Genomic DNA, 27350 nt, shown 5'->3' with positions numbered 1-27350 from the left:
TCATGAGATCAAGACCTGAGCTGAGATCAAATCAGATGCTTAAACAACTGAGCAACCCAGGTGCCCCAAAGTTCTAAATATCAAGTTTTTAATGTATAAAATTCTATAGATGATTGTCTCCCAAAGCTATTCCTGCTATGATGTTGACTGCTTGCTTTGTATATAAAAATGGACTCTAGAATTGGACTCTGGTTCAAAATATAGCTTAGCCACTCACTGGTGAGTGGTCTTGAGTAGGTTCAACTCCTTGGGACCTCAATTTTCTCATCTGATTAGTACAAATACTATTATGGCATGTTCAAAGAATTAATGTAGCCAGAGTACTAAGCACCAAAGTATACACTCTAAGCATTCAATACATTTAACCTACTGTTTATTAATACCACCAATATTAACAACTCCTTAAATTATTACTTGGTCTATTATTCTGAAGTTATAAACTTTTACTTCCTTCTTGGTGCCTGTATTAGTCAAGGTTCTCCAGAGAAACAGAACCAATAGGAGATAGATAGATAGATAGATAGATAGATAGATAGATAGATAGATAATGATTTATTATAAGGAATTGGTTCATGGAATAGTTCAAAGACCTGAGTGTCGGTGGTATAGATTCTGGGTCAGGTGTGAAGGTCTGAGAACCAGGAGCACTGAGGGCAGGAAGATATCTCAGCTTCAACTGTCAGACAGCGAGAGATTCAGGCATTTAAGAGTTTGGGTTGAATGATGCCTACCCACACTGCACAGGGCCATTTGCTTTAGTCAGTTCACCTTTTCAAATGTTAATCTCTTCTGGAAACATCTTCACAGGCACACCCAGAAATAATGTTTAATCAAACATCAAACACACCCAGAAATAATGTTGAATCCTGTGGCCCGTCAAGGTCACTCATAAACTTAACCATCACAGCGTCCAAACTAGAACACATCCCCTTCTGGACAAACAACTGAACACAGTGGTAATACCTTCTCGCACAGATCTTCCCGAGTAGCACTTGCTCAGAGACATTTGTGTTGAACGTCTCGGGACCCACTCTGTGGGCTGCACGTACACATGGGCCCCTTGAGGCATCCCATTTCCTTCATCTCTACAGCTCAGTGAGAAGCAGAACTGTCCCTTCTCCTGACCTCAACTGAGCACGTCCATGTCACACAGTTAGGGAGCAGTGATCTAGATCCCAAGGCCTGTCCTTTTCCTCCAAGTCCAGCGCTTTTTTTATTGTCTCCTGTGTCTTTTGAGATAATCCCTAGCGCCACCGTTTAACAAAAAGCAGTAGGCAGTCTTAAACATTGAAATGTTGCTCAAAACCTCCTTAGTAGGGACAAAATAATCTATTCCTGAAGGAAGAAAGTTGAAATTCAATGTATTCAGGTTGAACTTGCTGCATCCTAGAACATTAAGCCTGGATGGTTCAGGCGATTAAGCATCCGACTCTTGATTTTCAGGTCATGATCTCAGGGTCGTGAGATTGAGCCCCTGCATGGGGGGTCTTCGCTCAGCGTGGAGTCGGCTTGTCCCTCTACCTGTGCCCCTCCGCCCACTTGTGTGCTGGCTCTCTCCCTCTCTCTCAAAAAAATAAATAAATAAAATCTTAAAAAAAGAAAAAGAACATTAAGTCTCTGGCATTGTTCTCTCAGACCTTCTGAAACCTCACAGAGATTAGAGGACATTTTGAGATTAAGCATACGGGTCATAGAATGAGGAAAGGAAGGCCTCTTGAAACTCCACTATAGATATTGACTTTAAGCATATTAGTCCTTTAAGGAGAATGTTTAACTGACAACATAGTCTTTTTTTTTTTTTCTTTCTTCAGATACCTCTTGTGAAACCTATTTTGACCCAGAATGTTTATTTGGTGATGATGATCAGTGAATTTTTACGTTGAAGGGGACTTCAGGGGTGACGCTGAACAACGCCATTTTGTGGCCAGCGACAACTGAGGCTCAGGAAAGCTGAGTGACATGCCCAACGTCACACCCCAAGGAAGGAGAAGCACCACTGATAGGACCTAGTTCTCTTGATTCTTAGTTAAGGGTCTCTTCAGCTGTGAGCCTTTCCCTGTAGGTCCCTTGTTACATTTTTCTACCAGCTACAAATGTCCTCCCAAGTGTAGCTTTCTGGGAGAGCCATGAGCCTGGAGCGTTAAGGATATGCCATGTGGAAGTCAGCCAAATCTTAAACCTTTCTCTCTGGCCTGCCTGGTCTTAGCCTTGTTTGTGACCTGGGTTCTAGCTTCCATTCAGACTCCCTATTTTTCCTCCTCTCCTCTGTGCATTTTTTTTTTTTGGATTTTAGTAGGATTGATAAAGTTTGCTTTTGTCTGCACTCAGGATATTACTTAATAAAATACAAGGTCACTTGTGTGAATGGGAGTCAACATATGGTAGTGATTACATGGTAAAGGAACAAAAGCCCAGCGAGGGAACACAAAAGCACATTTTCTGCTGCCAACTAGCAGCACTCACTGAAGGAAGCAAAGAGTCTGCCTGTAATTCTGTCAACAAGCCTGAGGCACAGACTCTTGAAAATCCCAGAAGTGAATCTGTGAGTGAGGGGAAAAGCCCTAATGAAAGAAAATAGAGAAATGAGCTCTGTGCTGAGCAGAGTCACTCCCTGTGGCATTGTGATTGGGGCGCAGGCATCCATCCACATACACTTGGGCTGAAGTCCCTGTCTCCCACCCTTGTGAACTTTATGTTGTTGGTCACATGGCACAACCTCTTTGAGACATAGTTTATTTTCAACAACAACAAAGAGGGGAATACTAATAATACCTTCTTTGCTGAGTTATTGTAAAGGCTGTAAATAGCGTCTGATGCTGGGCATGAGAACTCAAGACATGTTAGCTATTATTATTATTATTATTATTATTATTATTATTATTATTACTAGCTCCTTCCATCATTATCATCTTAGTCTAAGGCATCATGATTGATCCTACCTGCCAAAGATCAGTAGTTCATAAGAACTTCCCAATGAGTTATACATACAAACTATTTATATTTTACCATATGTGTGTTTGTGGATACAGTTACACAATCTTTTATCCAAAATCACAGGTCATACACACTTTAGAGAAAAAAAACAGAAATCAGAACTTTGGAAATATTAGATAAGTTATACAGGGCACATAGCGTATGCTATGTAACAATCCCAGTGAATTCCTGAGTAGTGCCCTACAATCAGTCACATTCACTTCATTGTCAGGGGTTCCCAAGACCATCCCCAGACCTGGTGATTTGCTAGAAGGACTCGCAGAAGTCAGTATATAGTCATGCTCATAGCTATGATTTATTATAACAAAAGGACACAAAGCAGAATCAGCAAAGATAAAAAGCTCAAGGGACAAAGTCCGGAGGAAACTAGGCATAAGCTTCCAGAGTCTTCTCCCAGGGGGGTCACACAGGATGCACTTGATCTCTCCAGCTACATATTGTGACAACATATGTGACATGGCGTCTACCACGGAAGCTCATTGGAGATTCAGTGCCCAGGGTTTTTATTGGGGACTCGACACATGAACACCCTCCACCTTGCACAGACCAAAATTCAAGACTCCCATAAGGAGAAACAGGTTTTCAGCATAAGCCACATTGTTTCTATGAACAGCTGAGCATAGTAAGCCGCTCTTATGAGTCAGGGATGGTGGCAACCCTCCCAAAATGCAAGTTTCCAGATGCCAGTCAGGAGCCAATCATGCAGAGGCCTTTTTAAGGGGGAGCAGTCTCAGGCCTGCTGCGCTCACTCTTTCCACGCAGCTTTCTGTAGCAAAATCTGTGAATAATTGCAGGAAGAGTCATGAAGACTCCAAGCAGCCTCATGCCACTTTGGGTCAGGCTTTGCCACCAAATCAATTTAGATTAGGTCAAGTATTGCTGTAAAACATGTCATGAAAGCCTGTGGTTTTCAGAACTTCTTGGGTTTTGGAATTGCCATGAAGAGATTAAAGCTGTTTTGTTCTCTCTCTCTCTCTTTCTGCTTTTTCTTTCTTCCTTCCGTTTTCCCTTTATTCCCTTCTCTTCTCCCTTTCTTTCTCTCTCTCTCTCTCTTTCTTTCTTCTTAACTTTACCTTTGCTCAATCTAATTATTAAGGAAAATGTATACAGTTGCACAAAAGTCATGAGGTGAGAAATGCAAGCGTTTCATACCATTACAGGCTTTATACCATACATGGTGGTATGATGTCCCTTGAAGGGAGATTGTGATAAATGTAGGGCAAACCCTAAAGCAATGACTAAAATAACCAAACAAGTGGTTCAGCTAATGAGCCAAAAAGGAGATAAAATGGAATCCCAAAATTATATTTAATTAATTCCAAACAAGATAAAACAACAGAAAAAGGGAACAAAAAACAAATGGGACAAATAGGGAACAAACAACAAGAAAACAGAGTTAAACCTAATGATATCAATGATTACATTAAAAGTAAAGAGCCCAAACATTCCAATTAAGAAGCAAAATGTCAGATTGGAGAAAAAAGCAAGACCCACATTCGTGTTGCCTAGCAGAAATGATCTCTATAACAATGCAAATAGATTAAAAATGAGGATGAAAAAATATGCTATGTTAACACTAAAACACAAAACAAAACAAAAAAACAGAAAAACCAAGCAGAGTGGGTATATCAGTATCCCACAAAGTAAATTTCAAAGAATATTAGAAGAGATAAATAAGGTAATTTTATGGTGGTAAAAATGTCCTTTAAGAAGACAAAACAACCAAAAATGTTTATGACCTAAGAGAGTTTTAAAATTCACAAAGCAAAAATCCACTGAAACTGCAAAAACAAACAAATTCACAAAGAGAATCAGAGATTTCTATCCCCCTCCCTCAATAATTGATAGAGTGAGCAGACCTAAAATTCAGGCAGGATATAGAAAAATTGAACAAAATTATCAACAAACCTGACTTATGTTACATATATAGAACAATCCACTCCAAAACATCAGACTACACGTTCTTCTCAACCACACATGGAACATTTTTATAAAGTTATAATTTGGACCAGAAAACAAATCTCAATAAATTTTGAAAGATTCAATTCATGCAAAATATGTTCTAGGATAAAGTTAGAATTTAATTACAACTCAAAACCAGAAAGATTGCTTGAAAACTTATGAAGTACAGAAACTAAGTAACATATATTTAGGCAATCCATTTATCAAAGAAGCAATCAAAAAGGAGAATTAGGAAATATGTTGAATGGAAAAAGAAAATAAAAACACAGCATGTTAAAATTGGTTGAATACTGTAAAATAACACCAGGGTGATACTTGTACCATGAAACAATTCTATTAAACAGAACACATGTCTTACGTTAATGGCCTATGTTTCTACCTTAAGAATCTAGAAAATAAAAGGAAAGGCACATTTGATCCAAAGAAGAAGAAAGCAAATAGAAATGGAAATCAATGAAACAGAAAACCAAAAAAAATTATTACTAGAGATAATAAATGAAACTAAAATTATTTGAGAAGACTGCTAATATGTAATATTGACAAACTAGCCAGGCTTGATGTGAAGGAAAGAAAAGAAGACCCAAATTGCTAATGGGACAGATTACATTAAAGCTGATTCTATAGCTATTAGTGAACCTCAAGGGAATTTTGTGGACTTTTCTCTTTTTCTTTTTTTTTAGATTTGATTTATTTGAAAGAGAGAGAAAGAGAGAGAGCGGGGGAGGGGCAGAGGGCGAGAGAAAATCCCAAGCAAATTCCGCACTGAGCACGGAGCCTGACATGGGGCTCAATCTCGTGACCCTGATATCATGACCCGAGCCAAAATCAACATCAATCTCTTAACAGACTGACCAATTCAGGCGCCCCCAAGGTAATTTTCTAAATAACTTCATGTCAATAGATTTAACAATGTAAACTTTGAATTAGGCAAAAAAAAAAAAAAAATTGTTTTAGATCCAACTTCAAAGCATAGTTATAATCAAATATTTTTTTAAAAATATACTTCAACACTTTTTAAATGTCTGCTCTTCAAACAACACTGTTGGGTGGATAAAAATATCATCCACAGACTAGGAGAATATTTGCAAAGTTTAGCTCCGATAAAGGATTTGAATCTAGGATAGGTAAAGAATACTCAAAACTCAACAAGAAACAGCACAATTTTAAAAATGAGCAGAAGGTCTGATCAAATATTTTACCATAGCAGATATATTGATGGCAAATTAGTACATACAAACATGCTAGACTTTGACAAGTCATTTAAAAACGCAAATTAAAACCACAAGGAGATATCACTACATACCTTTTAGAATGGCTAAAATTAAAAACCATACAAAGTACTGGCAAGTGGGTGGAGAAATTGGAACCCTCATATACTGCTATTGGAAATGTAAAATGGTACATCCACTTTGGAAAATCATTGGAAGTGACTTTAAAAATTAAACATCCATGTACCATATGATCCATTCTACTCCTAGCTATTTACTCAAGAGAAAAGAAAGCATATGTTCTTTCAAATACTTGTATACAAATATTCACAGCAGCCTTATTTATAATTGCTATAAATCGGAAAAAATTCAATTGTTCATCACCAAGTGAATATATAAACACATTATGGTATATCCACACAATGGAAACAACTCAGCAATATAACTGAATGAGCTGTTGGTATACACTACAACATCGTGTATGAATTGAGAACTAATTATCCTGAGTGAGAGAAGCCAGATAAACATAGAATATCTTCTGTAGACTTCATTTATATAAACTCTAAAAAATGTGAGTTAAGCTACAGTCATAGAAAGCAAGGAAGGGATTGCCAAGGGGCACACGGAAACTTTGGAAGATGGATATGTTCACTATCTTGATTGTGGTGATGGTTTCGTGGATGTATAAAGAATTCAAAACTTTAATAACGGTATAGGTTAACATGTACATTTTATTATAGGTCAACAATTAAATAAGAACATTGTACAAATATGTCAAAACTTATTAAATTGCATACTTTAATACGTAAATGTTATTAAAGGTCAACTATACCTCGATATACTCTAAGGGTTACAATGAATACTAGTGTAAGATTCCTTTCTAATAATAACATATTTAATACATTGATCCCAATGAAATTGATTTTAAAGTTTACAGTGTTTTGTGAAAGAGTGCTTTAACAATTTTTCTAAGTTAGTCCTTCTAACCAAAACACAATTCAACTAGTTAATAAGTTTGCTAAATATTTTTTACTTTTAAGACTTAATTAAATGGTTCTATTTGTGTAAGTCTTCCTACTCACCAATTAAAACCGCAAACACAGCAAAAGCCCATCTATAGATAGCGCTGGGAAATGGGTCCTTTAGTGAAGTTGTAATTCCTGGCAGCAAATCCTTGTCATTTATATATGCGTAGGGCCACCCTTCCCTGGAGCTCCAGGGTGCAAGAGGCAGGTGCAGGGGCCAGCAGCCCAGTGCCAAACCTAATTATTTATTCAAGCATATTCCTTTAATATGGGGCATTCAGTTCCCTTTAATATTTCTCCCGAAAGGAAGTAGGCATGGCCCATTTTAAACCACCCGTAAAATAAACAAAAAAAAAAAAAAAAAACCAACAAAAAAAAACACACTATGTTCACTTTCCTTTGTTCTTTGTCCCCTCCCAAACTCACCTAAAAATGAAAGAACTCTGTTTTATATGAAAAGATCGATGCACACAGATTTATTTTCTTAAAATCTGGCATTTTGATGAAGAAAAACTGCCAATGTACTGACTATATATGTGAAGAAAAAAAACTTGAAAAGAGATTATTTTCATTCGTTGTACGTGTATTTTATTTTTTTAAAGATTTTATTTGTTTGAGAGAGAGAGAGAGTGCGTGAGGGGTGGGGAGGGGAAGAGGGACAGGGAGAAGCAGACTCCCCACTGAGCACAGAGCCCAACGTGGGGCTAGATCCCAAGACCTGAGATCATGACCTGAGCAGAAGGCAGACGCTTAACCTGAGCCACCCAGGAGCCCTGGTTGTACCTGTATTTCAGAATCATGGAACACTACATCAAAAACTAATGATGTAATGTATGGTGATTAACATAACATAATAAAATTTAAAAAAAGAAAAGAAAAGACCTTTGCCACATGAATTCATGGAGGAAGGTCTGTCTGACATGTGACCTTTCATCCTTAAAAAGAGGATTACAGAGACTTTTGTAAAAATCTATCCATAACTGCATGAGTTCTAAGGGACTGGGAGAGCCTGAATCTCTGAGACACAGCTGGGTCTCCTTAATTTTGAGCCTTTTATGTCACTGCAGTGGGGCCATGCATCTGCCGGAGAAAGGCTCTCACACTCTCCTGGGCTTGCTGTAGGAGGGGCGAGGCATGACTTAGCAGAACTTCTCTGCAGATTACTGGAAGCCTGTGTGTTCCTCCTGCTCTGGCTTGTGCTGGGATCAACCAAGCACCATTTAATAGGGCTGGTGGTTTTCTTGTCCTTTCCTGTTGGGAGAAGGATATTGACAATAGAGCATGCCAGGTCACTGACTCAGGGTCAGTGGAAATTGCCAGAGTACACAGCAGAGGACCATACCCACTCTCTAAACTTCGTGCTCTCCATTGTGATGAAATACCCAGACAACATCCAAAATTATTCTTAAAATTTCTTAGAAATCACAGGAGGGTGAAGGGAAACATCATCAGTGATATGTGGATATCCTGGATCCCGTCCGTACCTCTGCAACAGGATGTGACAATAAAGGTACTTTGTACCAAAAATTAGACACCAATCTAGTCAAAAGAAAAACCAGCCCAGCCCAGATGGCAGGACATTCTACAGTACACCAGGCTAGTACTCCTCAAAACTGTCAAGTTTGCGAATAACAAGGGAACCATCACAGACCAAAGGAAATGGGAGACATGACATCTAGGTGCAATGTGGTCCCTGGAATGAATTTGGGAACAGAAAGAGCCTGTTAATTAAAACAAAACAAACAAACAAACAAACAAAAACCCTGATGAAATCTAAATAAAGTCTGGAGTTTAAATGATAGTAAATACCAATGACAGTTTCTTAATTGTGAAAAATGTACCATGGTATTTTAAGATGTTATCCGTGGGGGAACCTGGATGAAGGGTGTGCAAGAACTCTGTGGACTGTCTTTGTGACTTTTCTGTCAATCTAATATTACTCTAAAACAGAAAGGTTATTTAAAAAGCTTAAAAATGATTCTGAGAAAGGATGTTTGTAGCTTGCTGAAATTGAAGTGTCTACAAAGAAAATTTATAGCTGACGAGGATGATGGGTGAATAAAAGGAATAAAGTTATCTAAGCAGATGATATTCTTTAATTATTTTTTTATTGTTATGTTAATCCCCATACATTACATCATTAGTTTTAGATATAGTGTTCCATGATTCATTGTTTGTGCATAACACCCAGTGCTCCATGCAGAACGTGCCCTCCTCAACACCCATCACCAGGCTAACCCATCCTCCCACTAAGCAGATGATATTCTTAAATCGTTGCCTCTTTGCTCTGAATTTCATTGTTCCCTTCCAAAAAAAAAAAAGTCAGAAAGAAATGTGTAATTAAAGTAATTCAAGTTAAAAACAAAAAGTCTTTAGAAAAATAAAAGCCCCCGCGTCTATGTGGCAAGAAGAGCTGGACAATGGAAAAGGTAACATTGGAGTTGTTTTTTTTTTCGGTGCTTTGTGCAAACACATATCCAGTGTAACACACAGCATATAATTACTGTTTACACATCTGTCCCTACCATTACGCCTTAATTTCCTTGTGCAGCAGTATTCTATAGGTTGAAAAGTAGTTTGGGGAATCATTAGATTTTAATAGAAATAAATCCCAGCTTCCCAATTTACTAGCAGAGACTCTGACCATTTCTCTAATTTGAATCATAAAATTAGGTAGTAATAACTAATCTTCCAAGGTGACTAGGAGAATTTCGTAATGTTTAGCACTGAGCTGACCCATAGGTACTCAATAAATGTTAATATCTTTCTTCATAAAGGTGTAGAGAAAAATATGTGCTTCCACGGAATAGGATGCATTGTCTATGAAAATCCTTCCAGATTATCTGATCTTAGCCTTTCATTGCCCTTGCACTATTTTATAAGTTGGTGAATTTTAGATAATTAATAGCAATGCAAAACAGTTGTTGTGTCTAGTTACATAAACGAAGCCTGTCCATTGAAAGGACAACTCTCCCTCCCACCATGCAAAAAGGTGGTTTTGCATCCATCTGCAAGTTCATTTCAACATTATCCTACTCCATGGTTTGAGAAGGTCAACAAGAAGACGTAACTTCTAGTTGACCCTCAAGCTAGACTAGGGCCATTGGAGGCTCCTCACCCACTGTCTTTGGAATGTATGCTTTGCCTACTATTCCCACAGTGGGAGCCTTTTCAAGGATGTCGCCTTGAGAGAGAAAGGTGTTGTTGATGTCATCTGGACAGTATACATGACTGAACCTCATTAAGGCCTCTATGGAAACTTTTCAGATTCTCAAGGCAGGTGTAGATATCTACTTATCTTGGGGCTGCACAAGGCAAGCTTGGTATGTAAGTTCCCTTGTTTATTAAACCTGCCCAACCTGCCAATTAGGAGTGGCCTGCCTGTTTCTTCAGTCTCTCCTTGCCCTCCCCCTTTGGGGGAAAGTTTCCTCGCAAACCAAGATCAACATAAATTGGTATGTTTTTTTGGCTTCCCCCTTTGAACCAGGTTGTAACATTTTAGCAGGGTCCCCTCATTAGTAACAAGTGAAATAGAATCTCTGACATTTGTTCATTTTATATCTGTATAACAGCCACGATGTTGCCATTTTTTAAAAAAGTATCCTTTAGGGACGCCTGGGTGGCTCAGTCGGTTAAGCGTCTGCCTTCGGCTCAGGTCGTGATCCCAGGGTCCTGGGATCGAGTCCCGCATTGGGCTCCCTGTTCCGCGGGGAGCCTGCTTCTCCCTCTGCCTCTGTCTCTCTCTCTCTCTGTCTCTCATGAATAAATAAATAAAATCTTTAAAAAAAAAAAAAGTATCCTTTAATAAGGATATGTATGCTATTGCATTCATCTTTGCATTCCCCATGCCTATCCTGAAATAGATGTGTAGTAAATGTTCATCAAATAGGGGTGCCTGAGTGGCTCAGTTGGTTAAGCCTTGTACTCTTGATTTTGGCTCAGGTCATAATCTCAGGATCGTGAGATCAAGCTCCACATCTGCATCGGGCTCTGTGCTCAACATGGAGTCGGCCTGAGATTCTTTCCCTCTCCGTCTGCCCCTCCCACTGCTTGCACTTTCTCTAAATAAATAAATAAATAAAGTTTTAAAAAAATGTTCATAAAATAGAATTGACACTGGATTTCAAATATGTGGGGGAGTTAGAAGGAAAGGATCTTGCAATCTGAGATGAAATTAGACAGAACATCGGTCTACCTATTGAATATCATAACAGAGCTATAGAGAACAGTGTAAAGTCAGCAGTATTTTGTCTGCGGGAGGCAGCTGTGGCCTTATCCATTAAGACCCAGAACCCAGCTGGTTTTTGTTTAGGAGGAAATGCAGCTACTTCTTGGAGCAATCTTCACCATTTATAGGATGCTGAGAAGGCTTTCAGCGGAGGAGGTTTATCATTAGCATTAGTAATCCTTAATGCATGCCTGCTAACTCCCCCAGATAGTCGAAGAGCTCATGTTATCTACAAAGGCCTATTTGAAATGCTTCAGACCACATTTTAGATTCAGACCAATCTCGGTTCAAATTTCAGTATGTACTGGCTACATGACCTTGGGACTGGGGAGCATTATTTGCTTGGAAAGCTGGGTCTAGTGCACAGTGGGACCAATAAAAGTAATACTTCCATTGCAATCACTGGACAATTGAGGCGAAGTTCTAATTTTTTAAAAACCATTTTATTTATTTGACAGAGAGAGAGAGAGAACACACAAGCAGGGGGAGAGGGAGAGGGAGAAGCAGGCTTCCCACTGAGGAGGGAGCCCCACGCGGGACTCGATCTCAGGACCCAGGGATCATGACCTTAGCCGAAGACAGATGCTTAACCGACTGAACCACCCTGGTGCCCCCAAAGTTCTCAATTTTTGATGACTCCGAAATCCCAAGGAAATTTGAAAGAGAAGATAGAGTGTAATTATTTTATTTGAATGAATATTCTAAAATTGCTTTCATTCATCGCTGTGGTATTTTAATGATCATTTGGCCCCCTGCCTTCGTTTCCCTACTGGAAAGCTGATGCCACGAGGGGTCATGGAGGGCGTTCCCAGCGTGGCGCAGTGAGTGCCCGTCAGCGAGGCATCAACACGTAGTCTCCCAGCCTCTGTTGTAGATCTCCTGAAATACGGCACCGACTCCCATGTCCCAGATGGAGGGCAGCAGAGCAGCTCTCTGCTTTAAACAGCCCATCAGAACACAGAACACTCCTCTTTAAAAAAAAATTAAAAACACAATGCAACGGGGGGACAGGAGGCTGTAGGTGCCACTATCAGGGTACCTGAGACCAGCATTCTGGGCCCGGAGTCCCTAAAATTCTGTACAAGGCCACTGACGGTAATGGCCTCAAGAAGCGACCTCTTGGCTCTTTGTCAATTACACCAACTATTTTTATAAAATGTATTAATGGAGCAATGATTCTACATCTTCATGTTCAGTAAAATGGGGGAATCGTGCTCACCCAGTTCATTCCAGGATTAAGACTGCACTTCCCCACCCCACCCCCCAATTATGGAAAAGAAACATCTGACATCTGTGTACCTGTTGGCTCACAAAAGGCTATTAGGGATGTGTGTGTGTGTGTACGTGTGTGTGTGTATGCACACGCATGTGTATGTCAAGCTTTTCTTTTCAACATGACAATAGGTATTTGGGGGGCGCCTGGGTGGCTCAGTTGGTTGAACGACTGCCTTCGGCTCAGGTCATGATCCTGGAGTCCTGGATCAAGTCCTGCATGGGGCTCCCTGCTCGGCGGGGAGTCTGCTTCTCCCTCTGACCCTCCCTCCCTCATGCTCACTCTCTCTCATTCTCTCTCTCTCAAATGGATAAATAAAATCTTTAAAAAAATCATTTTTTTTTTTAAGATTTTATTTATTTATCTGACAGAGAGAGACACAGCGAGAGAGAGAACACAAGCAGGGGGAGTGGGAGAGGGAGAAGCAGGCTTTCCACTGAGCAGGGAGCCCGATGCGGGGCTCGATCCCAGGACCCTGGGATCATGACCTGAGCCGAAGGCAGACGCTTAACGACTGAGCCACCCAGGCGCCCTTTAAAAAAATCATTTATACAATAAGTATTTGGGGAATAAAACAGAACGGAAAGACCTCCATCCCCGACCAACTGTGTGTGTGTGTGTGTGTGTGTGTGTGTGTGTGTATAAGACAGAGAAGCATTGACTGGAGAGAGGAAGTCTGGAGGGTGAAGATAATGTCCTGTTTCTTGGTTGCCCAGATGTACTTATTAATCAAAACTCAGTGAATTTACACTTAAGATTTGTATACTTGAATGTATATAAGATTTATATTGAAAGAAGAAAAAATCTAGTTAAAGTACAAAGAACTCTAGTTAAGAGAATACATGGGAGGGAGGGGGGTCGATGGGGGCTATAAGAATGTTTGTAGTTTACTTTGAAATGTGTTCCAACTTTAACAGATTGGTGGAGGGATAGAGAGATACATGGTTGTATAGATATGTAACAAAATGTCTAGTGGAATCTAGGTGGTAGATATACAGGTTTCCATGGTAAGTTTTACAGGTTTGTTGTATGTTTGAAATTTTTCATAATAAAGTGTTGAAAAAACACTACAAATTTAAGGAATTTACATGGAATGAGCCTTATCTTCATCATCACTATTATCACTACTGTATCCAAATATTCAATTTGTTGGGAGTTCACTTTGGTTCAGATACAGTCAAAATATTTATTACCCAAAAATGAATCTTTGGCTGTAGATAGCATTTCCAACTCACATAGAAAGGAAATTAATTCGTTTCAAGTCACCAGCTAATAAATGGCTGACCTTGAGATTTTATTCTATACCAGGTTTGCTGTTTTTGTCTATTTGCTTATTATTGCTTTTGCTCTCCTTAGGACCATTTTCCTTCCGCAGTGTGGGTCAAAAAAACAACTGAAATATAGTACAAGCTTCGACAGACTCATGTTTGAAGTTTTGTTGTTCAGATTATAAGATATATTGGTTAAACAGAAAAAGGACTAATTAACTTGAATAATAATTCCATGGAGATATATGGATAAATTAGGAAAGAGAGCTAATGTGAAGTGGAAATTCACATGACTGATGTTGTTTGTTCTGCAAATGGCTCTTGAAGTGTGAAGTCAGCCATAGGACAGGAGCTGCTAAGCTGGATTTGGGATGCACAGGAAGACCGTTAGTCAAAGATAACTTGGATATACTGGGATTACCCACCTGAGTACAGTAATAGAGAGCCTGGCCCTTTTACAGAAACCTTTTGATGATACATTTGCACCTCTGTTAGGCTGACAGATGGACGACGTGTAAGGGTGCTTCAGATCATGAGCCATATCTTGGATTGCTTGCCAGTTACCTTGGAAGGCCAATTTACTCAGTGACTTCATGCTTGGTGGCTTCATTTTCCAATTGCTTTAGGTTCTATGAATCTAGAATGCAATGAATTCTTGGCCAAGTGTCTTGAGGAAAAATCAGCATGTTTTTGGTATAGTTCAAAGAGAATGAAAAGCAGTGTCCTGACCTAGAAATTTTGCTAAAGTGTCATTGGGACCTGGAAATTTGCGTGGTTGATATTAAAGAGATAGGTCAATATTCTGAGTGGTGAGCCGTGTGTGAAATCTTAAATATCATTCCTACTTGTGCAAAGATACTATTTAGAATTGAGGCAAAGACTGATTAAGATTCAAGCACTGGGCTCATAAAGTTTTCTACTTAATGCAAGTAGACTATTCCTCAGAATAAGATGGCATAGATGGTCTAAGTTGCTATTTCTTTGCATTCAGCTAGAATTGGTCAACTCAGCGAATCAACACTGATGATGTCATGGCCACGAGCCCTCTGACAGCATGCTAATGACATTGTAAGAGGGCTGGACCTGCTTCTCAGAGGTGCCAGCAAGATATTTATTGTAACCAAATTGAAAATAATAATAGTAATACAGTGAACTTTTTGGCTAAAATACTAGGAATCTTTGATCTGGTCCAATCTCTCTTCAGGAAATTGACTGCCTGAAAAATGACACTATGATTTGATGAAGAATTAAGTTATGAACTCAGATATCCTGAGTCCTAGTATATTTCTCTATAATTAAAATGTTTTAGGGGCACCTGGGTGGCTCAGTCGTTAAGCGTCTATCTTCGGCTCAGGTCATGATCCCATGGTCCTGGGATCGAGCCCCGCGTCGGGCTCCCTGCTCCACGGGAAGCCCGCTTCTCCCTCTCCCACTCCCCCTGCTTGTGTTCCCTCTCTTGCTGTGTCTCTCTCTGTCAAATAAATAAATAAAATCTTTAAAAAAATGTTTTAATTATGTTTCTTCTCTCATAGAGAATACACGTTATGCAAGTCACTGAGAGGCTATATGTTTGAGATCGAGTCAAATATCTATAGGATGTGACCTCAGCTTCTGGCCATGATGAAATAAAAGAAACTAGATTTACCCTCCCACAGCTAAAAGAGAAAAAACACAACCAATACATATGCGACAATGGTTTTCAGGCATTAGACAAGAGATAACGTAGTACTATGATCCCAGAGAAAAGGGACATAAATGAGGTAAGATCTGTGATTGCCCCAGCTTACTCTCTGGAGAATTTCCAGTCCACAGCCTGGGGATGGGGAGACCAAGCAGAGCCCGATGACTTCTCTTATTTGAGGAAAGATTAGGGAGGCCAAGGTGCCATAATTTGTGTGTGTTGAGGGGGGAGTATACAGAGGAAAGATCTACAGAGAGACAGGAAGAGAGGAGAGTACAGAGATCTGCAAAGGATTCCCTTCAAGTGCTGAGCTGATGCTAATCAGTTCATGTGTAGAAGGAAACTGCCAAGATCAGGAAAGAATCACTGGAAGGAGCAGGTGGGACAATCCCTGAAGTTCATACAGGGCCAGGCGTAGTTCAAGTTTCCATAAGACAGTAAGGCAAGATTTCCTAATACAGGGTTAGAGTCCTGGGAGGGTTTAACCCCAGATGAGAGATTGTTCCATATCCACCCAACAAAGCTTAAAAACAACCCTCAAGAGAATCAGACTATTTCCAAGCAAACTTAATCCGCATTCTAGAAAAAAAAAAAAGCCGCCAGCTACTTAAAGGAATAATCATTTAAAAAATTCAGCACTAAGCAACATAAAATTCACACTGCATGGCATTTAATCGAGATTGACAAGGCAGGCAGGGAAACAAGAAAAAAGACCCATGGAAAGTGGAAAAAAATAATAAATAGAAAAAAACTCGGAAGCAAAACAAATAAGAATTAGTAGACAAGGAAGATAAACAGTATTACCAATATACTCTCTACTTTTAACAAAGTGGAAGAGAGAATGAGCAGATAGGAAAAATAAAAGATATACAAAGAACCAAAATCAAAATTTTCAAAATGAAAAATAAAATGTCTGTTGAAAAACACATTGGATAGGATTAAGAGCAGGTAAGATATTGCAGGGAAAAATTAATTAACCTAACCATATAGAATGAAACACACAGAAAATGGAAGCCTAAAGAAGGGAAAAAAATGAGCAAAGCATTTGTGAACTCTTGGACAACATTAAGTGGCCTCACATATATATGTGTGTGTATTATTATATACGTGTATTATATATGAGTATATTAAGTGTATATACATACAGTTTTCAAAATGAAAAAAAAATGGGGTCATAAAATATTTGAAGAAAGGATGTTTGAAATTTTTTTTTATCATAACCAAATTCAATGAGAACCATAAACTCACAGGTTCAAGAATCCCAAACAGATTATTCATCACACACTTATTGTGTGTGGTAATTAGGCATGGTAAGAGGTCTCTAAGTTTATAATCCTGGCCTCCTGGTGTTCATGTTCTTGTGTAATACCCTCTCCCTGCATATGTGATGAATTTATTGGTTTGCATCTAATAAAACAGAATATGGCAGAAGTGATCAGATGTCATTGCCAAGATGAAGTCACAAAAAGATGGTGGCTCCATCTTGGTCTCTTTCTTTCTCTCTTTGATCACCAGTGGCCATGACATGGGGACCCATAGGCCACCTATGGAATAGCCCATATGGTGAGGAATGATGGTCTGCCAACAACTGTTTGAGTGAGTTTTGAAGCAGATTCTCCAGCCCCATTTGAGCCTTGAGATGACTGCAACGTCATGAGAGATGTTAAGCCAGAAACATCCATCCTAGCCACACCAGGATTCCTGCCCCATAGAATCTCTGAGATCGTAAATGCTTGTTGCTTTGAGCCATTCAGTTTTTAAGTAATTTGTCACCTATCAATAGGTAATTAACATGTTGAGTATGCATGAATCTAAAATCAAAAATCTTACATTCTAGAGTCCATCCTTGAATGGAGAAGGTTTTCCAGAAACATTTGCAAAACAAATGAATGTATGAAAGATAAGACAGGTACCCCAAATAACTGTTCCCATAAAGATGAAAGCAATTGTTCTTCATTAAAGCTTTATAAGATTGGCAAGGATATTGCTATGAGAGTTCTTGGGAGGAGGCATTGCTTCTGGTTGAGAAAAGAGGGGCTTCTTTCAGGAGGAGACAGTATTTTGGGCCTTGAAGGGATAGAATTTGACTACATTTTGCTGACAATGAATCTAGGCACTTGGAGTGAAAGAACTAGTCAGAAGACTGATGGGAAACTAAAGGGCACGTATAGGAAACCGTGAGCAGAATGTAGCATGAGAAAACAAGAGAAAAGATATTGATGGAATAAATACTACTCTTCTAGGCAGATCACCATAACTTCTGTTTTGGACTCATGTTATAGAGATACTGCATATTAACACAAAACATTAGTTCTTACAAATAACTCTTTTTTCATTATAATTTCCTAGTCACATTGAGCATGTGGTATCTACCTGCGTTAAATTTAAAGGCATGAGATAATTAGCTTTCTTATTCTCAGAGAATAATAGTCAGATAGAGCGCAATGGTAGACTACTAATCTCTTCATTAGGCAGAGTACTTCTGTATTTCAGAAAGCTGCAATGACAGGTACACCTCGAGAGAGGTGTGATCACAAAGAAGAAAAATCCATTTTCTCATCTGACTTACATTACACCTACACGTAGTATGAACTTTGATTATATTGCGCCCCTTTGACTTATTGTCTATATTATTTATCTTCACACTTTGATTTTCTTTCCCTGATGGTTTCTAGTAGTTTTTCCTTGCCAATTTAAATTCTAGCTTGCTTCTCCATACTGTTCATTGATCACTCGCTTTCTCATTTTTAATTTCCGCCCTTTAGAGTCCAATAACGCTTTTCATGGTGCTGCTAATTCTGTCCTTTTTTCCCCTGCCATGTTTCATCATTAAGTGACCGTGGAAGTTTCCAGCTTGTTGGGGACACAAGCCTCCTTGAGCACACCTTGCTCAAATGTGCACTTCAGAGCTGTACAAAACATGAGCAGGAAACAGCACGATGACCCTACATGCATTTTAAAGATTTTATTTATTTATTTTACTTGAGAGAGAGAGCGTGCACACAAGTGGGGGGGAGGCGCAGGGCGAGGGAGAGAGAGAATCTCAAGCAGACTGCGTTGAGCAGGGACCCCGACTTGGGCTCGATCTCCCAATCCTGAGATCATGACCTGAGCCAAAACCAAGAGTCAGATGCTTAACCCACCCAGCCACCCAGGCCCCGCATTTTAAATGCTGGTCCTCTGAGCCTACTCCTTCTGACTCAATTTGCAATTCTCTTTCATTTAACAAAATTGACATTTATGCCATATACTAAAATACAGTTTCTTCAGGTGAAATAACATGATGTTAGGCTTTGCTTGGTTCTTAAGAGAAGTGATTAGTTTTTATTGCTGGGGAAGAAAGAGCCTGTAAGAAATGAGACATTATGGACACAAAACTTAACCAAGGCCCAGAATGTTTTAATCTACTGTGTGGGCATATAGCTTGGATTCCTGCCTTAGTTTTATGGAATTCCTGAACATATTTTACCCCTGAATGTGTGTGGTAAAGCATACTCAGTTCGATATCTAAGGCTGGGATTTTCAAATGAGAGTTACTAAAGCGAAATTCCATTTTGCAAATTCATCAAGTCGGGTCCAGTTTCACCAAAATCCATCAAGAATAAGGAGATAGGTCACAAACTCATTTGGAGGGTGGGTGCAAAGGTCATTATAAAAGTTCAAAACTACAACCAAATTTGTCTGACATTGAGAGAATCAGCTGTGAAACTCTCTTTCCTTTATGATCTAAAATACATTTTGCATTTCACTAAATTGGTTTTTATCCTTCCCATTCTTCATTTTAAAATAAGCCTAATAGGAAGTTCAAACTACCAAGCCAACTTATTTTTTTAAAGAATAAGCCCTTAACAGAATGTATAATTTTTTAAACATAGAAAAAAAAAAGAGCACATTTATACTGGAAATTAAGGAATTCATTTAGTATTAATGTGAAATTTATTATTATTTTTTAAAAAGATTTTATTTATTTATTTCCACAGAGATAAGAGCACAAGCAGGGGGAGTGGCAGGCAGAGGGAGAAGCAGACTCCTCACTGAGCAAGGAGCCCAATGTGGAACTTGATCTCAGGACCCCAGGGTCATGACCTGAGCCAAAGGAAGACGCTCAACCGACTGAGCCACCCAGGCATCCCAGATTTCTTACTATTTTTTTCTCTATTTTGGGCCCAGAGTCTCTCAGGAAGATACAACAATAGTCATTATAAATATGAACCTAAAAAATCAGTAATGCAGGTCATTGTTTACCAAGTCAGCTTGAAAATATTATTATGCACTTAATAAAGCCCCATGTATTTCCTGACTACTTTTCAATCCATTAATTAGTGATTCTGTATTTTCTTTGTAGGTCATCATTCCAGCCAGTAATTGGAGGCTCGATGAGTGAAAACTTATTCAAATTATATGTCCCAGCACTCACAAATATAGGCTGCAGAGACGTCAAGTCCAAAACTGGTTAATGTCCTCGACTAAGTGTTATTTCTTTCCATGTATCTATATTTTAATTTTCTGATTACTCGAGTAAACAATCACGGAAATATTGCTAGACGGGTCTGGCTTCATTTTCTGAATTGATCTCCTGCTGGTTGAGTGTGTGTTCCTTGCAGCGGTGTGCGCTAAGACTCAATCCTGAGGATCTCCTCTCTCAGCAATTGGGGTTGCGCGGAATCATTGTGTTGGCTAATTCCCTTGTATATTTTCTACCTGGAATCCTGCACCTGACTCTGTACTTTACTTGCTGGACCCTGCAGGTGCTCCTACTACTTCTGACATGCTATTGTGCTCATTTGTTTCCATGTTTTCCCCCTTCAACAAACTGTGAAGCCCCTGGGGGGCAGGAGCCTCATATCTTATTTATGTATAGCCATAGTGTATACTTTAGGGCTTGACACATTGTTGGCCAGGGGGTAGGAATAGCCACCTGACTTCTAGCCACCTGCCTTATCCGGCCAGCACAGAGTTAATAAATGAATTCCTTTAGGTGGGCAGTTTGTGGGAGTCTCTGTTTCTTTGTTTGTGGCCAGTCACACATTTATTTTACCAGCCTGGCCCCTATAGGCATCCTAGTCTGTGGCCCTCATTGTAGCTACTCAATATATGTTGTAGTTATGTGGGTGAATGTGTCAATGAATGTCTGTCTAATTGCACAGAAAATTATTATTCCACTATTCCAGTCCTGAAAATTCTTTCAGTGTCATCTCAGATTTACAACAGTAAAGGTAGAAAAATATAACTTTGTTATACAATGTACAAAAAAGCACTGCAGAGGTAGACCTCTCTGAGCATTCTAGTAGTCAAATTAGGAAAACCAGTTCACTTGTGCTCTCTACAGAATTCAGGGGATGCCAACAAACGAATCGTGTGGAAAAGCCTAGGTTTGCATACCCGTCATGACCGACAACTTCTACCTTGGATCATCTTAAAACAAGCACCAGGATTTTAAGAACAATAACCCTGGCCAACATTCCAAGTGCAATTTCAACAACACATTTCTCAAGACTGATTCCAAGATGCTCCAAACTAGGGCCAATGGCAGCACGCAAGAGAACAATCCAACAAAGTGATTCCGTGTGGGGCCACGGCAGTGCTGTACCGTATGGAATGCTCTCTTGGTCTGGTTTAATCTGGGGGGAAAGCTTAAGCAACAAGCTCATTGGATGGAATTCACATCACCATACATCAAAATACCGATGATGACGAAGTATTCTTGAGAAAGGTAAAGCTTCACCTAAAAAAGTAAATTTGGGTCTGCTTTAATTAACTGATAAATGGGGGACTGAGGCTCTAAGATTTCCCCTACCATTTCTCCAACAATTTTAACTTTTTAAAAGCAACTCTTACCAGATGTTCATTTTGTCCATAAAAATTCTCACCCTTGAAAACTATAATATTTATGAAAATGTAACTTTGAGCAACTTACTACCTGGGAACATATCCAGCTAATTAGCTTGTGTTAAATACATGTGTGGGTATTTGAAATAATTTGTTACATAGGCTTATTATTAATAAGACAGTTAAATGTTGGTTTTGGTTTCCAAAGAAAGATTTTATAATAGGTCTTCCTTCTGAGCTATTAGAAAGTAGACTCCTTTTCTGTTGGGGCCACTCCCTTGTTCAAGGAACTGAAACCCCACCAACCACTGTTTTTTTTTCTTTGTTTTTTTTTCTTTTCTTACCAACTGCAGGAAAACATGTAGTTAGTTAAGTGGCAGGGCTAGGAGTAGGTCACTAAGTGTGGTCTCTCTACACAAGCCACTATAAAAAGGGGATATGTTTTCTGTAAACTATCATGACAATTATATGATAGGAAGAAACCGAACTGAGCAAATTAATAACAAAGATGATTTGCACGAACAGTAAAAGGAATGCCATTTTCTCAAGGCCATGCAGCAAAGTGCATATGCTTCCTTATGGCACACACTAAACATCGGCCACTTGGATGGTGGATTAAATTTTACCTTAACCATGATGTGGATTTCACCTCCTGGAAGGTCTAGATCTATATATTTATATCTCAATTGTTTACCCACTTCAGTTTTTTTTTTTGGCCCAGAAATTAAAAGAAGCACCAATGAAGGAAAATGTGAGGGATGCTCATTGTCAAGTTTTTATGTCACCGTTAGCAGATCTCACAAACTTTTCCTTGGGCATTCAAGGGGTTCATACCCCCAAGATGAGCTTTGAGTCCTCCAAACAGAGCTGGACTGGACTGACCACGTGACCAGCTCTGGAGGGAGGGCACAAGGAGTCCTGTTGTGATTCCCTAGGAGCAGAGAAGAGTTGGAGCTTTTGATCCTCTGCATTTACAGACAGCGAAAACTCCTTTAACTCCATGGGCCGAGATCCCAGGTGACTGTAGCCACTGAACTTGTCCTATTTAAATTACTCTTGCTCGTTCAGACAGACACAGCGACATTGCTAACATACCTCCACCGCATTGCTTCTGAAATACGCCATTCAACATGGAAAAGAACCGGTGAAATTATTACATCGCCCTACAACCCAGCATATGCTGTCCAGCATCTAAGAGCGATTGTATCTGGTAGGACTCTAATCTAAATGTGGGCAGTGAGAAATCCCCACCTCGAAGATCATATTCACAACGGAGTTGTTTCTTCAGAGGCTACACATTTTGATGTTCATGTGGATTAAGAAGGCAAGACCGAGAAGAGCGGAGATTTTCAAGTATGTTTTCCTACTGGGAATTACAAAATCCATCCCCTCATGACATGGGAAAAGTATTTAAAACACCGATGAAAGTAGATGGCAATTCATACATTGTTTTCTTTACTAATAATCCAGTTGGTCTCTTTGAACGGGTTGCTGTATGAGTTTGCTAGGACTGCCATAACAAAGTACCACAGACTGGGGGCTAAACAACAGAAATGTATTTTCCTACAGTTCTGGAGCCTGGAAATCCAAGATCAAGGTAGAGGTAGCTTTGGTTTCTTCTGGGGCTTTGCTCCTTGGCCTACAAATGGCTGCCTTCTTTCTCTGTGTATATGTCCCTGGTGTCCCTTTGTGGTCCAAATTTCCTTTTCGTATTGGGACATCAGTCAGATTGGATTAGGCTCACCCTAATTGTCTCCTTTTAGCTTAATCACTCTTTAAAAGGCCCTATCTTCAAATACATTCACATTCTGAGTTACCTGGGGTTAGCACATCAACATAAATTTTGGAGGAACGCAGTTTATCCCATAACAGTTGCATATGGCCTAAGAATTTCAAGTGTGAAATAGTTCTTTAAATGAAAGATGGTTTAATCAGAGGGAAATACTGCTTACTATTTACACAGATAGAGCTAGAGTTCGGTTGAAGGCGATGGAGTTTTCATTTGTTCTTAAACCATCTTGCGTCTTAGTCTTTATTTGGACAAGAGAAAAGTTGGGGCCACTTGTGGAGGATTTAAGTGGGGATTTGAATTACCTGGTGGGGATACAGCCATCTTTATTATTATTATTTTTTTTTTTTAAAGATTTTATTTATTTATTTGACAGAGAGAGAGACAGCGAGAGAGGGAACACAAGCAGGGGGAGTGGGAAAGGGAGAAGCAGGCTTCCTGCCGAGCCGGGAGCCCGATGTGGGACTCGATCCTGGGACTCCAGGATCATGACCTGAGCCGAAGGCAGTTGCTTAACCAACTGAGCCACCCAGGCGCCCCAGCCATCTTTATTATTATATCACATTAGTCCCCATGAAGAAATCAGAAATAGGCTGGCTGCATATTGAAATCTTACAATGTGGTAAAGAGCAGCATTTTGTAATTGTACGGTAGGGGCGATTTACTATCAAGTAATCTTATTTTTGCTCTTGCCCGATATAAAACCAAAGGATGTTTTAAAAAGAAAGAAAAAGTTAGTGAAAGGCAGTTCTGAAAGGCTGTTGTAACCCTATACACGCAGGATGACCCAGAGCCGACATCTCCATGTGTGACATTGAGGGTCACAGGCTCACCCCGAGGATTAAGTGTCCCCAGCTGCAAAAGTGCTGGCTGAAGGCAAAGTAGACGTGGAGGGGGCTCTGGCGTAGGGAAGCCGTTGATGTTACCCACAGCGGAGACCTGCCACAGAGAAGAGAACTAAAGCCATTACCCAGAGTTTCCTGCCTTATTGTATCATGTCAGTGTTTTAACATCCTTTTAAATCTCTTTCCACCAAGTTTACACATGCATTAGTGTTGTCTGACTTTGTCACTGCTTTGTGGTTTGCAAAATACCAGAACAAGCTTGCTGGAGAATGAAAACCAAAGGAAAGGGTGTCAGTCGGGGGTCTTGGGGCTGGAGCTTGGATAGAGTGGAGAGATTTTAATGGCTTGCTCTGGGAAGTAGAGTGTTTTCGGCGGTACGAAGGCAGACTGTTTTTATGTGAGGCAGAAGACTTTTGCATCATATACGTTGTTTTGCTTTTGGATTTGAAATGCAGGTCTGGGAATTGGCGAGGTGGGAAGTGGTAGACAAGTGTCTCTTGTTTTGGCTGCTTTTGACTGTATGAGGCTTTTGGTTCATTTGTTTAATTTTGTTTTTGTAAGAGCCTTATTTTTTGAAAGAATGTCTGCCCTGGGTATCTGGTGGGACATCAAGTATGTCTCAGAAAGTGGAATAGTCAGGTGCTCTTAGAAGTCATGGCGGGGGGAGAGTGGGCAGATAATGGAGGGTTAGCTAAGAAGACACTTGGCACCGGGCTTTTGAATCTTGGGAGGACAGTTGGGGATTTCAGAGCTTTGAGGTGACAGTAGAGGAGACCAGATGACACCTGTGTCCTTGGTACGTGTCTAGTACCAGTGATGGGGCCTAACCCAAGCTCATGCTGTGCTTGGAGCTCACCTGTCTTTTTTAGGCCCAGTCTCCCTTGGGTCAGCCCTCTTGCCGAGTCTGGTTATCTGGTCTTCGCATGCATTTTGGGAGTTGCCCCAAAGCCTTCCAAATAAATTCCTTTCTACTTGAGCTGGCAAAGTTCTTTTGCTGTGGCTTGTGGCCATACATTCCAGCAAATAACCTTTCTTTCTACACTCATCCTTCCACCGTTCCCGCCTCGATTTCCAAACTTGATTTTCTCGTCTGAGCCTGGAAATCTTTCCCTTCCTGCCTTTTCAGGAATTTTCTCACTTTGGATGTCCTCCTTCCCATACCTTTCTGGCAGCAAAGATACACTAAGCAACACCTCCCCACCAGCCCCTTCCTCTGACTTCTGCTGCAGGGCGCTCTTTTGTCTCACCCTTGGCCCCTTTGGCTTCATGTCTCTGTCTTGGTTACTTCCTCCTCCCTGTTTACACCCCTGCCAGGGCCTCTTCTTCCTCGTTCATAAGCTTTCTTATTCATTACACTCTGTAACACCGAAGGCACCTGCTGCAAGTGTGAGGATTTTGGCTTAACTGCCGCTGTGCCCCAAGGATCGGTCCAGGCCTTGCTGCTCTTGTCTCTCTTCAAACACTATGTAAAAATACCCATGCAGTCTCCCCAGGATGTCTCTTCATCCCAGGACCCAATCTCTCTCCTGTGTGTTTCGACAGAGGCACCTTCCTTTCTACAAACATTGCTTGTTTCATTGTTACCCCCATCCCTCCCGACTGAAACCTTAGAAAATCCTCTGATCCTTTGCTGTCTAATACTCACCAAGTTCCATCCTCAACCTTTCGTAATTCTGCTCCTTCCTTTCCATCCCTCTAGTACTTCCTGCATTCAGATGATCTTCACCTGATATCAGGGTCATTTCAGAGATAATTTTCTTTCTTCTAATGACCTTTGCTCTCATCTTTCTCATACACATCCAGTAAAGATAAGTCATCAAAAATATAATGAGCATAATATGAATATTTAAAATTTGGTCCTCCTTCGGCTTGAGGTAAAAACATTGTCTTTTTTCAAGTTATTATCATGTTGTTTTCAGCATTCATTACTTTAGTGAGATGCTGATCACTGAGCATCCAATGTGAATTGATTGTCTGTCTGATACGATTGACAAGGTGTAGTGGAGGGATTTTTTGGAAGATAAGGAGGTCAACATTTTGTACTATAAAGGTCTTCGTCTTAGAGTCAATGGCTAAGATATTCTCTTTATAATTATAAAGCAATTAGATTTTATAACTGGGTAGAACCATTAAAAATTATTTAGATCAACTCCTTCAACCGAAATGTAGAGAGGTGAAGTCATTGGTCGGAGAGAGAGCTCAAGTCTAATTCCCCACCACTCAAATCCCAAAACTCACATTTCCTTTTCTTTTTTTTTTTCAAATTGTGGTAAAATACACATGACATGAAATCTACCCTTTTAATTCTTTTTAAGTTTGGTAGTTTTGTATTATTAACTAAATTCACATAGTTGAGCAAGAGATTGCTAGAAATTTTAATCTTGCAAATCTGAAACTCTATACCCAGGCAATAACCACCCATTCCTTTCACTCCTCAGCCCGTGGCAGCCACGGGTCCACTTTCTGTTTGTAGGAGTTGGACTGCTTTATTTTTTATTTTATTTTTCACCAACGTTAGAGATCTCATATAAGAGGCATCAGACAATATCTGCTGTGTGTGTGTGTGTGTGTGTGTGTGTGTGTGTGTGTGTGTATGACTGGCTTATTTTACATAGGATACTATCCTTAAGGTTCATCCATATTGTAGCGTGTGACCGAATTTCCTTCTCTTTTCAGAATAATGTTACGTTTTCTTTACTCATTCATACCATATTCTCTGAGCCCATCCATCCATCCGTTGCGGGACATTTGGATGGCTTTCTCTCGTGTGCTACTAAGAATAGTGCTCTATGAAACTCGAAGTGCAGGTACCCCTTTCAGATCCTGATTTCAGTTTTGGGCGATACATATTCAGAAGTGGGATTACCGGATCATATGGTATCTCTCTTTTTAATTTTTGGAGGAGCCTCCACACTGTTTTCCACAGCAGCTATGCTGTTTCACATTCCCACCCAACAGCGCTCCAATTTCTTCACATCCTCCACAGCACTGCCCGATACAGCGAAGTCTTTTGTGACGAGAAGGGTCAGCTGAGGCGGCAACCTTCGTAGTTGTCTTCTTATAAGAAATTGCCACAGCTTTCTATCAACCACCACCCTGATCAGTCAGCAAATACTGAAGCAAGACCCTTCCATCAGCTAAAAGATTACAACGTGCTAAAAGCTAAGATGACGGTTAGCATTTATTAGCAAGAAAATATTTTTTAATTCAACATGGTTTAATTTTTATTTTTTTAGAGATAATGCTAT

The sequence above is a fragment of the Halichoerus grypus genome, chromosome 8, assembly GCF_964656455.1.
Source record: "Halichoerus grypus chromosome 8, mHalGry1.hap1.1, whole genome shotgun sequence".
Classification (NCBI taxonomy): Eukaryota; Metazoa; Chordata; class Mammalia; order Carnivora; family Phocidae; genus Halichoerus; species Halichoerus grypus.
This window is presented reverse-complemented; position numbering follows the sequence as displayed.